We start from the raw sequence: 17,191 nt of genomic DNA on the forward strand, positions 1-17,191 counted from the left end.
GAAACACATATGTGCAGGGCCTATGGCCATTCCAGGTATGCTGTGTGTCAGTGACAGGACCATATGTGCTTCCCTTGCAGAAGAAAGAGTGAAAAATCTATCTACATGAAAATGTTGAAGGTACAAGATGTGTGAGGAAGCAAAACGAGAAATTAAGAGATGTTTTCAGATTGATGAAAGGATGCCTTCCTAGACCTTATCCCTCTCTCCCACCCCCATCACAACAGCAACATTCTCAAAGCCCAGGCTTCATTGATTGACAGTGTATCCTGTTATCAGTGACTCTTTACATCCCCTGATATCATTTTCACACTTAAGACATAGTACGAAGAAGCATGACTTCACATTAGCCTGATTAGGGTAGGAATAGTTATTCCCTTGGACAAAGTACCGACTGTCCAAGAGAGACTATCTGTGTGTGCTGAGCATCTGTAAAGTTAACAAGTTCAGACTATTTATTTGATTTTTGCATTTTAGTGGCTATTTAATGTATTTACACTTTAAATGTTATCCCCTTTCCTTGTTCACCCTTCTTCTGCCCCACTTCCCCCTGCTTCTACGAGGATGTTCTCCCTCTTACCCATACATTTCTACCTCACTATCCTGGCATTCTCCTATACTGGGGAAACAAGCCTTCACAGAACCAAGGGCTTCTCTTCCTATTAGTGCCAGACAATGCCATCCTCTGCTACATATGAGGTTGGAGCCATGGGTCCCCCCATGTGTACTCTTCGGTTGGTGGATTGGTCCCTGGGAGCTCTGAAGGGTCTGGTTGGTTGATATTGTTGCTCTTCCTATGGAATTGCAAACCCCTTCAGCTCCTTCAGTCCTCCCCTAACTCCTCCATTTGGGGTCCCAAGCTCAGTCCAATGGTTAGCCACATGTATCCTCAGGTGTATCAGTAAGGCTCTGGCAGAATCTCTCAGGAGACATTCATATCAGGTTGATGCAAGAAGTACTTCTTCACGTCAGCAATAGTGACTGGGTTTGGTGGTTGCTTATGGGATGGATTCCCAGGTGGGGCAGTCTCTGGATGGCCTTTCCTTCAGTCTCTGCTCTACTCTTTATTCCTCCTGTGAGTATTTTGTTCACCCTTCTAAGAGGGACTGAGCATCCACATTTAGGTCTTCCTCCTTCTTGTGGTTCATATGGTCTGTGAATTATATCTTGGTTATTACAAGTTTTTGGGCTAATAACCACTTATCAGTGAGTGCATTCCATGTGTGTTCTTTTGTGACTTGGTTAACTCACTCACTATGATATTTTCTAGTCCCATCCATTTGCCTAGGAATTTCATGAAGTCATAGTTTTTAATAGCTGAGTCCTCTGTTGAAGGACATCTGGATTCATTCCAGCTTCTGGATATCATAAGTAAAGCTGCTATGACCATAGAGGAGCACGTGTCTTGTTATATGTTGGAGCATCTTTTGGGTATATGCCCAGGAGTGGTATAGCTGGGTCCTCAGGACCACTATATCTAATTTTCTGAGGAACTGCCAGACTGATTTCCAGGATGGTTGTACCAGCTTGCAGACCCACTAATAATGGAGGAGTGTTCCACTTTCTCCACATCCTCACCACCATCTGCTATCACATGAGTTTTTTTCTTAGCCATTCTGACTAGTGTGAGGTGGAATCTCAGGGTTGTTTTGATATGCATTTCTCTGATGACTATAGATGTTGAACATTTCTTTAAGTACTTCTCAGACATTCGATATTCCTCAATTGAGAATTCTCTGTTTAGCTATTTTTTAAAAATAGGATTATTTGATTCTCTGGACTCTGACTTCTTGAGTTCTTTCTATATATTAGATATTAGTCCTCTACCAGTTATGGGATTGGTAAAGATCATTTCCCAATCTGTCGGTTGCCATTTTGTCCTAATGACAGTGTCCTTTGCCTCACAGAGCCTTTGCAATTTTATGAGGTCCCATTTGTCTATTCTTGATCTTAGAGCATAAGCTCTTGGTGTTCTGTTCAGGAAAATTTCCCCTGTGCCTATGTGTTTGAAGCTCTTCCCCACTTTCTCTTCTATTAGTTTCAATGTATCTGGTTTTATGTGGAAGTCCTTGCTCCACTTGAACTTGAGCTTTGTAAAAGAAGATACATGCTGACTGCCAGTTGAACCAGCATCATTTGTTGAAAATGCTGTTTTTTTCAACTAGATGGTTTTAGCTCCTTTATCAAAGATCAAGTGATCATAGATGTGTGTGGATTCATTTCTGGGTCTTCAATTCTATTCTATTGATCTACATGCCTGTCTCTGTACCAATACCATACAGTTTCTCACACAATTATTCTGTAATTCAGCTTGAGGTCAGGGATGGTAATTCCTCCATAAGTTCTTTTATTGTTTAGAATAGTTTTAACTATCCTGGGTTCTTTTGTTATTCCAAGTGAATTTGAAAATTTCTCTTTTAACTCTATGAAGAATTGAGTTGGAATTTTGATGAGGCTTGCATTGTATCTGTACATTGCTTTCGGCAAGATGGCCATTTAAAAATGGCCATTTAAAAAATATTAATCCTGCCAATCCATGAGCATGGGAGATCGTTCTATCTTCTGAGATATTCTTTGATCTCTTTCTTCAGGGACTTGAATTTCTTGTCATACAGATCTTTCACTTGGTTAGAATCATACCACGGTATTTTATGTTATTTCTGACTATTGTGAAGGGTGTCCTTTCTCTAATTTCTTTCTCAGCCTATTTATCCTTTGAGTAGAGGAAGGCTACTCGTTTGTTTGAGTTAATTTTATATCCAGTCACTTTGCTGAAGTTGTTTATCAGGTTTAGGAGTTCTCTGGTGGAATGTTTGGGTCTCTTAAGTATACTATCATATCATTTACAAATAGTGATATTTTGACTTCTTCCTTTCCGATTTGTATTCCTTTAACCTCCTTTTGTTGTCTAATTGCTCTGGCTAGAATTTTAAGTACTATATTGAATAGGGAGGGAGAGAGTGGGCAGCCTTGTCTAGCCCCTGATTTTAGTGAGACTGCTTCAAGTTTCTCTCCATTTAGTTTAATATTGGCTACTGGTTTGCTGTATATTGTTTTTACTTTGTTTAAATATGGGCTTAGAATTCCTGCTCTTTCCAAGACTTTTAACATGGAGGGGTGTTGAAGTTTGTCAAATTCTTTCTCAGGATCTAATGAGATGATCAAGTGTTTTTTTTTCTTTGAGTTTGTTTATATATTGGATTACATTGATGGATTTCTGTATATTGAACCATCCCTGCATCTGTGGCATGAAGCCTACTTGTTCATGGTGAATGATCATTTTGCTGTGTTCTTGGATTTGGTTTGTGAGAATTTTATTGAGTATTTTTGCATCAATATTCATGAGGGAAATTGCTCTGTAGTTCTCTTTCATTGTAGGGTCTTTGTGTGGTTTAGTTATAAGTGTATTTGTGGCTTCAAAGAACAAATTGGTCAGAGTTCCTTCCGTTTCTATTTTGTGGAAGAGTTCGAAGAGTTGGTATCAGGTCTTCTTTGAAGGTCTGATAGAATTCTGCACTGACCTCGTCTGGTCCTGGGCTTTTATTAGTTGGGAGACTTTTAATGACTGCTTCAATTTCTTTAAGGGTTATGAGATTTTTAGATGGTTTATCTGATCCTGATTTAACTTTGGCACCTGGTATCTGTCGAGAAAATTTTCCATTTCATCCAAATTTTCCACTTTCGTTGAGTAAAGGCTTTTGTAGTAGAATCTGATTTTTTTTTTAGTTTCCTCAGATTCTGCTGTTCTATCTCCCTTTTCATTTCTGATTTTGCTAATTTGGATATCTATGCCCTCTGTTTAGTCTGGCTAAGGGTTTATCTATCTTGCTTATTTTCTCAAAGAACCAGCTCCTGGATTTTTTTTTATTCTTTGTATAGTTCTTTTTGTTTCTACTTAGTTGATTTCAGCCCTGAATGTGATTATTTCCTGATGTCTTTTCCTCTTGGGAATATTTGCTTCTTTTTGTCCTAGAGCTTTCAGGTGTGTTGTCGAGATGCTAGTGTATGCTCTCTCCAGTTTCTTTTTGGAGGCACTCAGAGCTATGAGTTTTCCTCTTAACATTGCTTTCATTGTGCCCCATAAGTTTGGATATGCTGTGCCTTCATTATCACTAAATTCTAAAAAGCCTTCAATTTCCTTATTTCTTCCTTGACCATGTTATCATTGAGTAGAACATTGTTCAACTTCTATATGTATGTGGGCTTTCTGTTGTTTTTATTGTTATTGAAGACCAGCCTTAGTCCATGGTGATCTGATAGGATGCATGGGATTCTTTCCATCTTCTTGTATCTGTTGAGGCCTATTTTGTGACCAGTGTTCATGGTCAGTTTTTGAGAAGGTACCGTGAGATGCTGAGAAGAAGGCGTATTCTTTTGTTTTAGGATGAAATGTTCTATAGATGTCTGCTAATTCCATTTGATTCATAACTTCTGTTAGTATCACTGTGTCTCTGTTTAGTTTTTGTTTCCATGATTTGCCCATTGATGAGAGTGGTATGTAGAAGTCTTCTTCTATTATTGTGTGAGGTGCAATGTGTGCTTTGAGCTTTAGTAAGGGTTCTTTTATGAATGTGGGTTCCCTTGCATTTGGAGCATAGATATTCAGAATTGAGAGTTCATCTTGGTGGATTTTTCCTTTGATGGATATGAAGTGTCCTTCCTTATCTTTTTTGATAACTTTTGGTTGAAAGTCAATTTTATTAGATATTAGAATGACTACTTCAGCTTGTTTCTTGGGACCATTTACTTGGAAAATTTCCTCCTACCCTTTACTCTTAGGTAGTATCTGTCTTTGTCACTGATGTACGTTTTCTGTATGCAGCAAAATTCTGGGTCCTGTTTCTGGTCCAATCTATTTGAAGTTCTGTAGGCTTCTTGTATATACATAGGCATCTCTTTTTTTAAGTTAGGGACGTTTTCTTCTATAATTTTGTTGAAGAGATTTACTGGCCCTTTAATTTGGGAATCTTCACTCTCTTCTATACTTTTTATCCTTAGGTTTGGTCTTATCATTGTGTCCTGGATTTCCTGGATGTTTTCAGGTAGGAACTTTTCACATTTGTATTTTCTTTGAAGATTGTGTCAATGTTTTCTATGGTATCTTCTGCACCTGAGATTCTCTCTTCTATCGCTTGTATTCTGTTGGTTATGTTTGTGTCTGTGACTCCCGATCTCTTTCCTAGATTTCCTGTCTCCAGGGTTGTGTCTCTTTTTTATTTCTTTATTGTTTCTATTTCCATTTTTAGATCCTGGACAGTTTTGTTCAATTTCTTCACCTGTTTGGTTGTGTTTTTTGTAATTCCTTAAGAAAACAGAATTTTATTTGTTTGTGCAATGTCAATAAAAAACTATTCAAATTGTTTCTAGCTCCTTTTTATGAAGCACCACTGAAGGAACAGCTGAACTAAAAATAATCTAACTCACTCTTTTTTAAAATTCAAATTTAAAATACAGACCTTTTCTATCAGAACATATTTACATGTCTCACTAATTTTAATCAGCATGTATTCCTGACTGCTCTATGGTGTGAGAAGTTATCTCATTTTACTAGAACAGCTATAGAAGGCACTGAATTTTCTTTGTTCAACTTCATTTTTGTGAGGATTCCACTCTCTTGGACGGTCATAAATTAATGTCTTTCAAGTCATATTTTTCACTCTTTGGCTGAATTCTGCAAGTTGTCTGTGAAACTGAGAAGGCACTGACAGAGTCACCACACATGTGGCCCTTGGTGGCTTTCCACAAGAGTGGGCAATTGCAGAGTTGTGTGTTTTCATGCATGTTTCTCAGTGGTGATTCCTGTAGAATCCAGCCACCGCTGGTTCCAGTTCTGACCTTTGGATTTTCTCACTACAACAGTGAATGGAGTTCACTCATGGGCTCTCTCAAGTGCTCCTTTTAGTCACACCAAACAGCTCTCCCACTCTAGTCTCAGTCACCCATCAAGACCTCTCATGTAGTCAAGGGCTTTGTCATTTTCCTAATGTTCTTCTCAGTCACACAAGTGGAAATAATCTATGATCATGTTAACTTTTACCCTGAGACTCATCCTCAAATAGAAAATTAATTCTTTGAGGGCACATGCCTAATTCACCTCCAATGCTGCCCTATCCTCAAAGCCTCAGGATTTTCTTCCCTAAATCTATGGGAACAAGGTTTTCTTACTCAACTGCACAAGCCTTCTAACATTCTGTTTAGGTCAGGATCTGTTCTTTGAAAACAGAAAAGCAAACATTCTTGATTTCATTTTTATTTGCATTCATCTGTGCCAAGTATCTTCTGAAGTAAGTCATACAAGGCACCAGATCAGAAAGAAATTGAAACCAAAAGAAGAAATGACATAAGATGCTATCTAACATGTTTGTGTTGTAATTATTAGTGGCCACATAGACATTTCGATCTCCTTTACTTCTGTTATTGTTGTGGAACGCTACAATAAATATTGTTGTTCATAAAGCTTAAGATTTATGTTTGAGTATGACAATGAGGACATCATGGGACTTCTTGGGACAAAGAGTATGTTTTTAATGCTGATGGATGGCATCACCTCCCCCTCTACAACAGTTACTGTTTCCCTCTTCCGTAGGGTACGCCATTTTCCACAGCTTCGTATATAACACTTATTTTATATCTTCTCAGATTGGTAGCTGCAAATATTCTTACCCATTTTGGGTTTTCCATGCCTTTAATTATGAAAATGATTGGCTGTATTATCATGGACACTCTAGCATTTTGTATCTTGCATTAGTTATTAATATGCAAAACATTATGTGAAATAACCCGAAAGCATATTGAATATAATTCTAGAGTTATATATCAATTCTTCTGATTAAGGAGTTAGAGTTTTACAGAATTTAAGGCAATTACTTTCTTTACTTCATTTGATAACAATGAAATATAATGCGGGTGTAAGAGGGCGGAAAACTGAGTCTCTGAGGCCCCACCAATCATTATTCTGTGACAATATCACTGTATCTCCAAGCTACAAACCCAGAGATGGTACTTATTACAGTGGAATTTGTTTCAGCGCTCAAACGACAGCAGCCATGAGAGACAGCTAGCACTGTCATGTCCCTTGAGCATGTGTAATTATGCAAAGACTCCAGTGTCTAATTAGTACAATGGATTTTGGTCTCAATTCAAATTTTGCAAAGCCTCTATTTCACGTGTCCCATGCTGTTACTGACTCAGACTTCCCAGGATAGATTCTTCTCCCCATAAGAATTCCACAAATAGAAGCTAAAAGAACATGCATAAGAGTTTCAAGAAAAACAGATGAGACTTACTGTCAATTATATGATTACAATTCTTAAGTAGGCACCAAAAACATCTAAAATATACTCTCTCTACATTCTGTGCCCATTTGTTATATTTGTTATATTTTCAATTTCATAATTATCTAGGTATCTCCCAATTATCAGTTTCTTCAAGCTGTGGGTTAAGAAAAACAAAGACAAAGCAAAACAACCAACCAACCCTTGATATCTGAATAACACTAAGGTGATTCGCTGCCACCACTGCCTTGATAACAGTCACTGTCACGCCCTAAAACTACACTTCATGGTGTGCTGGAGAACTTTGGGGGGAATTGTCACCTCCCATTTTACAGAGGAAGTGTAACACTCAGATTGTATTAGTTATTTTTCTGTTGCTATGATAAAATACCAGGGTCAAGGCAACTTACAGAAGGAAGAAGTTTATTTCAGTTTATGCTTCCAGAGGGACACAAGTCCATGATGGTGGGGACTGTGTCAGCAAGTACAAGCTTCCTTAAATGCAAGAGAGAGAGAGAGAGAGAGAGAGAGAGAGAGAGAGAGAGAGAGAGAGAGACTGGAAATGGGGTGACAATATGGACATCCGGGACATCCAAAGCTCATCCCGAGTGACACATTTCCTCCAGCAAGTTTATACCTCCTAAATCTTCTAAACTGTCTTCAAACATCTGGGCACGTCGGGGACATTCTCATTCAAACCACACTAAACGCAGACTTTTGAAACCTTGGCCAACGTCAGTATGCGGTTATTGGCTGGACCACTGAAGATTTCAAGGAGTCTGCTAACTTTTACGTGGAGAAGAAGGGGAGGTTTGTAATGGAGGTGAGGTATTCCTTAGAACAGACTTTGCATGAGTTATCACTAATAGCTTTTAATGCTAAGGTCACCTTCTACAGTATCCTCTCCACTCAGGTGTCTGTCTCTTCAATACTAACAGTTTCATTTATGTTTCCTTAAATATAAGGGTGGGTAGGAAGCCAGTTTTCTATAACTCAAATGGGGAAGGGAGAGTGCACAGACTATAGCCTGGATCATTGATTCCCATCTCCATATATCTGCATATATTCTATAAGAGAATGATCGAAGTGCCTGTTCCTAGGCAGACATATGAGATAGGTTTAAGGAGAAACAGTTGGGATGACTTTTTTTTTTTGGTCTGGAGATGGAATCCAGTTTGTGTGTTGAAGTTAAACCCAGGTAATAGAGCACTCTGAAAATGTAGCAAGAAACTGGGAGCTTGGGGAAGCATCCTCATATGGTGCATGTAATCAGACAGCCTTTCAGGAAAGCCCTGTTGCCTGGTCAGCAAACCCCAAAGGAAGAGTTCTTAACCACCAAACTCTGTGCTTCAAGATCAATTTTTTTCTTGAGGGCTGGGCTTGAAGGAAAATTTCCTTAATATCTTTGCAAGAAGTAAATCAGAAGTTTCATGTAGAGATTTTAAGACAGAGGAAGAAATGATCATGCCACTCGGAAGTTTTAGCTTGAGAGCCTCCAACTTCAAGAAATTCCATTGTAAATATTCATATGAAGAAATCAGTATGTTCAGGATTACAAAGGAAGGAAACATTTCTGCTCACTGGATAGTTTTCAGCTAGAATATAGACGCCATATCAGTTTCAATGCTTATGATCAATCATGTGTTCAAATGTTGCCGATGAACTTCAGAGAGTTCAGCTGTGTTTTCTTGATCACATACTCTTAAGCAGGATGCCATGCAGGGGTGTGTGGTGGAGGTTGAGCTTCATGCCTTGCTAAAGAGGAGGCTGAGAGTAGGGGGATATAGGAAGGGGATAAGGAAGAATGTAGCCACAAGACCCACCCTCTAGTAACTTGCTCCATGCATTTTAATTTCACTGTTCCTCAAATGGTCATATTAAAAATCCATTGGTGTTAATCTGTTGATTAGGCAGAACACTTATGATTTAATAGTCTCAGAAAATACCTTTGGACATCAAAATGATGTGATTTACTAATTTCCTCGGTGCTTCTCATCACAAGAAGCTGACAAAATCAACTCTTATACATATGATATACTGTGCCTAACTGAATGCAATGTGTTTGCAGAACTGGCAGCATCAGCACAGACACATGAGCAGCATGTTGCAGGATGATGTTACCATGACTACTTATCTACCACTGGATTAGGAAACCTTCAGCTGTCCTGTAATCTTACAGGACCACCATCCTTCCTGTGGAAGATCTAATTGAGCAAAATGTGTGTTGTGTTACAGAAAGCTGTGCATAGGCTTTTCCTCAGGATTTTTTAAATTTAAAAGCAGAGTCTCATCTATGCTGACATCTTTAAAATTTTTATATCGTCGACGTATCTAAAGCAGATCAACCGGCTTGCTTCAGAGGCTTTGTACATGCTGTTCCTTCAACCTGAACTTACCTTTCTCTAAATGAGAACAAGGTATAAACTCTGGCTTATTTCAAGTCTCTGCTTAAGTGTCACTTTATTAATAAAAATGTGTAACAATTTGGTATAAAATGCCTACACCTTAAGTTCATACATCTTAACACCTTCATTCGCTCACTTCCTTATACTGAATTCACTATCAGCTACCATATCATATCAGTGTTGTATCTGTCACCCATAAAAATGTAATCCCTATGAGGTCAGGGACTTGAATCTGTTCCTCGTTTCCTCAGTACCAAGAAGAAAGCATGGCACACAGTAACACTGACTAAAAACTTCCTGAATGACTGAAGGAGGAAGTCAACACAATCTCACCTCAAAATTGGGCCTCATTTTACACACACACACACACACACACACACACACACACACACACACACACACACACACACACAGAGTCACATCACAACACATCACATTTCAGGACAATTTTGGAGATTCCAGAAAGTACTATTTAAAATATATCTGGTCCTGTTTAAAAAAAATATACTTCAAGAAAAGTCTAGAAGGGGCTATATTTTCTTCAAGCACTGCCAGCTGGCAGAAGAATGCTCACATCTGCGTACATTGTCTGCCTGTCTGCCTCAAGGTCCCTTCCTCCTTGAATAGTTCTTAAGTTAAGGAGTCACTGGACATTCATTGTGAGAAATGTGGAAGAACCCTTTTTCCCCCTTTCATAAGCCAAACAAATGTTCCCGGCGGGTGACATTCAGCAAAGGTGAGCGTTTGACTCCAGCACTTACCAGTGTTTCTGACATGTACACTGTAATTAAATTACTCTGAGGCCATGCTTTCGTCACTGGTGAATTTCATGAATATTCAAACCGCTCATTGTGAGGAAATGGAGAAAGATTTGAATATTTTCATTCTAGCCTCAGAAGAAATCCAGAAGAGCTTGCTAATGTTCTTACAAAGAATAGCGCGCGCGTGTGTGTGTGCGCGCACACACGTATACATACACACACACAAACACACACACATGCACGCACGCACACACATATACACACACACACGCATACACAAACACACACACATGCATGCGCGCACGCACACACCTTCTATCAAAATTAAAAGACATTTAAAAGGACAAGTATTTTGATCAAAATTGTATCTAATGCCAGATTTTAAGTAAAAATCAACACTTTACTTGTCTAGGATCATGTTTTTTGTTCTCTCTTCTGAAAGTAAATTAAGATGTCTACTATGCATTATTCATCATGAGAACAACCGTTCTGAATTCCAGCTGTACACTCAAAATGAACAAGAACTTTGACACCGAATGCCTTTTTTGGTTCATATAATCTGGAGTAAGGTTTTGAAAAACATGAAACCTTTATGAACTAAATAATTTTCAAAATTATTTTCTATTTATTCAACTTGAAGTGATATAATATTCAGTAATATAAATATTCAGTAATTTCTCTATCACTGTGACCACATACCTGCCAAAGGCATTTAGGGAGGGAAGTGTTTATTTTGACTCATGTTTGGAGGATAAACTGTACTACGGAGGGGCTGGAAATGGCTATGTGGTTAAGAGCACTGGCTGCTCTTCTAGAGAACCCCCTCTTCAATTCCCAGCACCCACGAGGCAGATCACAACTGTCTATAACTACAGTTCTAGGGGATTCACACATGCATACTGGGACACATGAGAGCAAAGCACATTAAATAAAATGTTAAATTTAAAACAACAAACAAACAAACAAACAAACAAACAATGAAACAGTGCACCTCAGCCAGGAAGGTGAAAAGGTAGAAAGAAGCCCTAGGCAGCTGGCCGTGCTGGGTCTGCAGTCAGGCAGCAGACAGATGAACGATGGTGCTCAGCTGACTTCCGCAACTTTTCCTCTCTGTTCACTCTGGAGTCCCTGACCGTGTGATGGTGCCACTACATTCAGATGGGTTAAACCTCTCTAGAAACTTCCTCAAGACACACCCAAAGAGATGTTTCCTAGGTGCTTCAAATCCAGTCAAGCTGACATCATCACTATAGTTGTGGCAAAGTCCTCTTTCCTTTTTTTTAAAAAATTTTATTAGACATATTTCTTTACTTACATTTCAAAGGTTATTCCCCTTCCTGGTTTCTTGTCCATAAGCCCCCACTCCCTCTCCTCCCCCTTCCCCATACCGGTATTCCCCCTATACATTCCCCTTATTGCCCCCCCCCATATTCCCCTGCACTGGGGGTCCAACCTTGGCAGCACCAAGGGCTTTCCCTTCCCTTGGTGCCCCAACAAGGCTATTCTCTGCTACATATGCAGTTGGAGCCCTGGATCAGTCCATGTGTAGTCTTTCGGTAGTGGTTTAGCCCCCGGAAGCTCTGGTTGGTTGACATTGTTGTTCTTATGGGGCTGCAAGCTCCTTCAACTCTTTCAATGCTTCCTCTAATTCCCCACAAGGGGATCCTGTTCTCAGTTTGGTGTTTGCTGCTAGCATTGACCTCTGTACTGGACATGCTCTGGATGGTCTCTCAGGAGAGATCTATATCCGGTCCCTTTCAGCATTCATTTTCTAGCTTCATCAATCTCATCTAGTTTTGGTGGCTGTATATATATGGACCACATGTGGGTCAGGCTCTGAATGGTCATTCCTTGAGTCGCTGCTCTAAACTTTGCTTCCATATCCCTTCCTATGGATATTTTCCCCCCTTTCATTTGTGTTAAATTGCACCCAAGTTTAACCCGAGTTGCTGTCTTTACAGTTCACCAAATTGGTATGTTTATTATCCCTTTGAAGCTGGGCAGTCATGTGAACTGTACATTTTCTGTTGATACAATGAATACAAATAAGTGGAACTTTCTGCTTCTGTGTCTAAATGATTTTCCTCAGAATACAAATAAGAAAAGCCATGGAGACAGCAAAAGCTATTTTTGTATTCTACTTGTAGCTTGAGGCAGATTTGGGAGGACAGAGACATCCTAGAGAGCTCAGTGGAAGGATCATCTTAAATGAAGTCCTCTCCACACAGCAGTAGAGCAAGGCTTTCCCTGAAGAGTCTATGTCTGCATGGCCTCTTTCAAGCAAAGATTGACTCTCAGCATGCTAGCATGGAGGCTCTCGGGTGGCTGGAAAAGAGAGAGCAGAAGACTCTGCAGAAACTTTGAACAGTTAAAGTGCATGGCTTGCTCTAAGTCCCCCCACCCCAAATCTATCATCCCGGAGTCAACCACCCCTTGGCTGTTGCCAAACCTCTTATCTATCCTTCCCTACCAGACAATGCACGCAGTAGACTTATGTTTCCTTGCCTTCTACTGTGAACTTGATTTAGCTATGAGGAGATTCTAAGGAAGGCTTGGGAAGCAAGTAAAAGACAAAGCAATCAAGTGAATCTATTCCATTCGACCTTCTCTGTGCTTTCGGTAGCTTCTGAGGCAGAACCTGGGATGTCCATGGGCTCCAATCCTTACAGGAAGATGACTGTCTTCACCTTATCTTGGTTCCCATAAGATATCCTATGCCTGATTTCTAATACTATTCTCACAAGACTTTCTCACTGTGGCCCCAGGTTGGTAGTAACTTCCTTGCTTTGGTGAAATTCAGCCTGGTCTATCTTCAATGACGTTATCTTGAATTTACACTAAAAAAAAGTGTGTGTGTGTGTGTGTGTGTGTGTGTGTGTGTGTGTATACAACTGCCATTTTATTCAAGCAGTCAATCAGTTTTCAAATTATGCTTTATTTCAATGGGCTATGAATTTCACTGTCATATTTCCATCCTACTCTTTCCCATTCTTCTAATTTCTTCTTCTCATAGACTGTGGTTGTGCTGACAATGATTTAGAATAATGATGTTAAAATCAGTTGCAGGCAATTTGTGGGCTTCTCTTTCTTAATATGCAATTTTTTTCATTAGATAATCCTATTCTCCATCCTGGTACTTTACCCCCTACCACAGTTTGAACTTCCAGGGTCTTCTTCAGTGGAAACTAATGGTCATGAGTATCCCGGTCTCTCTGAGCTATGAAAATAATTCTGTTAAGCTGACTTAGCATTTCTTTGAGGTCCTGGCTGGTTGCTTTTCAAGTTATTTCATCGACTTGAAGTATCTACCGTACACTAATGATGTGACCTTGGACTTGCACATTCAGATTATGGTAGGTTAGGATTTCCTAGGATTTCTTTCTCTTTTTAAGACTCTGTAGATACACAACAAGTTTCTTGATGCTTGGAACCAAGGAGGGTAGACTTTTCCCAGCCATGAGTATTACTCAATATTCCTGTATAAGGCTGTGACCTAAGCAGCTACCTTCTCATTCCAGGTAGCCACCTTCTCGTTCTATATAATACCCCAATTTCAGCCTACACTACAGCTCGCCTTACTTGAGAGTTTTTGTTTGGTGTCTAGAAATGCATATTTGCTTTTGGACTCCCATTCACATATTTTATTTTCCTCCATAAGATTTTATTAATTCAGATTCTAATGTAGAAGTCTGTATTATTTAGGGTTTTCTAGAGTGGCAGAACTTATAGTGAGAGGCCAAACCTACTCCATCTTGGAACTGGCCTCCATTTTAAAAGAAAAGGAGCCTGAAAACTTGATCTGCAGCTGAACCCACGCTCCACTCAAGTACCAGGAAGACCCCAAGGCTTGTCCCTGGACCATATACTGTAGAGTTACTCCTTAGCAACCCCCTAGCAACAGCCAATCAAGATTAGTCTGGTGGTTCCAGATGTACTTTCAGACCGCTTGTGATTGCTCATGGTTTTGCTTCAGAGCACCCATCTGTCAGCTTACAATAGTCATTCAATTAGATGGTTGCCAGGCTGGAAATTCCCTTGCTTGCTAGCCATTTCCTATAAAGCCTTGTCCCACTGATGGCTCAAGGCTTCACCTCCTGTCCTGCTGTTTCAGTGTCGAGCCCAACATCAAGCTTGAATAAAAGAGACCCTAGGGCAATTGCACCGGAATTGACTCCTTGGTGATTTTTTCCAGTTCACAATCCTAAGCAGGCACAACAATAGATTGAATCTCTCTCTCTCTCTTTCTATATCTATCTATCATCTATCTATCTATCTATCTATCTATCTATCTATCTATCTATCTATCTATCTATCCTACACACACACACACACACACACACACACACACACACACACACACACATAAAGGATTTATCAGAATGAGCTACAGGGTATGGTCCAACTACACCAACAATGGTTGGCTATAAATATAACAATCCAGAAATTGTTCAGTCCACAAAGCTGGACTTGTCTCAGCTAGTAGATGTGTAGATTCAGTAGATGCTGGAATCCCCCAAAAAGTTGGCTCTTATGTTCTAAGCCTACACAAAATGAACTTGATAACAAGATAAGAGCAAGCAGACAAAGAACAAAACCTTGCTTCTTCTGTGTCCTTTATATAGGCTTCCAGAAAAAGGTGTGGCTCAGATTAAAAGTGCATCTTCCTACCCCAGGGTCTGCATTAAAGATTTGGATCTTCCTATCTCAAAGGTTTGAATTAGGAGTGGATTCACCCACTTCAAATCAAGCAAAAATAAACAAACAAATAAATAAATAAATAAAATGATGATGATGATGATGATGATGATGATAATAATAAACAACAACTTTCAAGGTGTGCCCTCCATTTCCAGATTGTGGTTCATCCCAGATGTAGTCAAGATGATGATGATGATGGTATCTTTCATAAGTACTTTACCAAGGGTTTATTCCCCCATACTGATCATGAAGAAAAAAAATATGTTGAGAATTACAGACTCTTCTATAGTACATAGTATCTATATAGTTAGAAGAAGATGTAAAATATATCCCATTAACAGGAAAGAAGTAGCATTACTCTCAGATAATCATAAATTTACCAGAAGTTCATGAAATTGTGGTGAATGATGAGGGCTGGGGAAATCTTAATAAGAGGTAGTTAGATCAGATAGAAAGACATCCACTTGGTGTTTCCTGCCTCTCATCAGAGGAATAATCGAAAGACAAGACAAAATTAGAAGTTGGGAGCAAATTTTATTGCAGAGTAAAAGTTACCATTCAACGGTAAGTGTGGGTGATCTAGGAGATTTTCTTGGACAGCATGATGCTTAATGATACAGGAAAGTCCTCCTAATGAAGCGAAGGTTAGAGTTTATCTTCATTAGCAATGCCGGTCCTATCTTGACCCAAAAATGTCATATTTTTCACGAAGTTCTTACATGGTGTCCTGCTTCATTATAGCTTGGGCTGTGCCACCTTTAGCTTTCATGCATTTGCTTCAGTTCCTATGATGTCTAGCCTGCCGTAAAATGATGTAAAATAGGGCTGGGGAGGTAAGTCTGATGGTTAAGAGTTTACCCAGTAAACACATGGATACAAGTTAGGACTCTAGACCCTATGTTTCAAAAGTCAGGTATGAGGGAAGGAGATCCTGGGAAGGCACACTTTTAATCCCAGCACGGTTGAAGCAGAGACAGATGGACCCCTGAAGTTCACTGGACATCCAGGTTACTCTACTTGGAAATTTTAGGTCAGTAATAGATTCTTATCTCCAAAACTAAATGTGAATGGTATCTGAGAAATGACACCCAAGATTGATTCCTGGCCTTTGCATACCTGCCTGTACACACACACACACACACACACACACACACACACACACACACACACCACACACACACACTCCATGAAAAGAAGCATTTATTTAATTCTTTATCAGATTAACAATTTATGTTGATATCTGTGCTGGTTTGACTAGGAGTAACCTTCATAGACTCATGTATTTGAATGCTTGGCCCATAGAGAGTGGCATAATTAAGAGGTGTGGCCTTCTTGGAGTAGATGTGGCCTTACTGGAGAATGTGTGTCAAGATATACCACCCAATGTGGAACACAGTCTTATTCTGCTGCCTATGGATCATGATGTCAAACTTTTCTAGTACCATTTCTAACTTCATGCCATCATGTTTCTCACCATGATAACAATGGACAAAACTTCTGAAAGTGTAAGCAAGCGCCAATTAAATGCTCTTCTTTATAAGAGTTGCCATGGTCATGGTGTTTCTTCATAGCAACGGAAGCCCTAATTCTAGACCAACCCCTTTGTCCAGAAAAAAATGCAAGTTTATATATATATATATGTATTTAATTAAATAAATATAGAATAAATTAAAGAAATGTTTAAGTAAACAAATATATTTAAATATTTATATATGTTATATTATACATAGTATATTAATATATCTATGTATTTATAATATGTACATTATATTATATAATATAGGCATATATTACATAATTATATGTAATTTTATATTATATAAATATGTGCATAGTATATTGATATAGTATGCATATTAAATATGTGTATAATATATATATTTAATAATAAATGTGGAAGCTATATCACATGTGTGTCAGTAGGTGGCAGAGAGGAGAGAGGCTATGTTTATACTCTGTGTTCTTACCTATGAACATCTGAATGATTAATAGCCTAACATTTTCTGAAAAAAGAACTTGAGATGACAACAATTCTGGTGCCAGAGGTCTTGGA

At 39.0% G+C, this 17,191-nt stretch overlaps 1 non-coding gene across 1 annotated transcript; it reads left to right on the forward strand.

Annotated features, from left to right (window-relative positions):
- The first annotated feature begins 17,008 nt into the window (after positions 1-17,008).
- On the forward strand, positions 17,009-17,139 carry LOC120097249 (small nucleolar RNA SNORA17). Its single transcript, XR_015639206.1, has one exon. It is a non-coding gene; the product is annotated as a small nucleolar RNA SNORA17 (small nucleolar RNA).
- The last annotated feature ends 52 nt before the right edge of the window (positions 17,140-17,191 follow it).

This window comes from Rattus norvegicus, chromosome 15 (assembly GCF_021556685.1).
Source record: "Rattus norvegicus strain SHRSP/BbbUtx chromosome 15, alternate assembly SHRSP_T2T, whole genome shotgun sequence".
Lineage (NCBI taxonomy): Eukaryota > Metazoa > Chordata > Mammalia > Rodentia > Muridae > Rattus > Rattus norvegicus.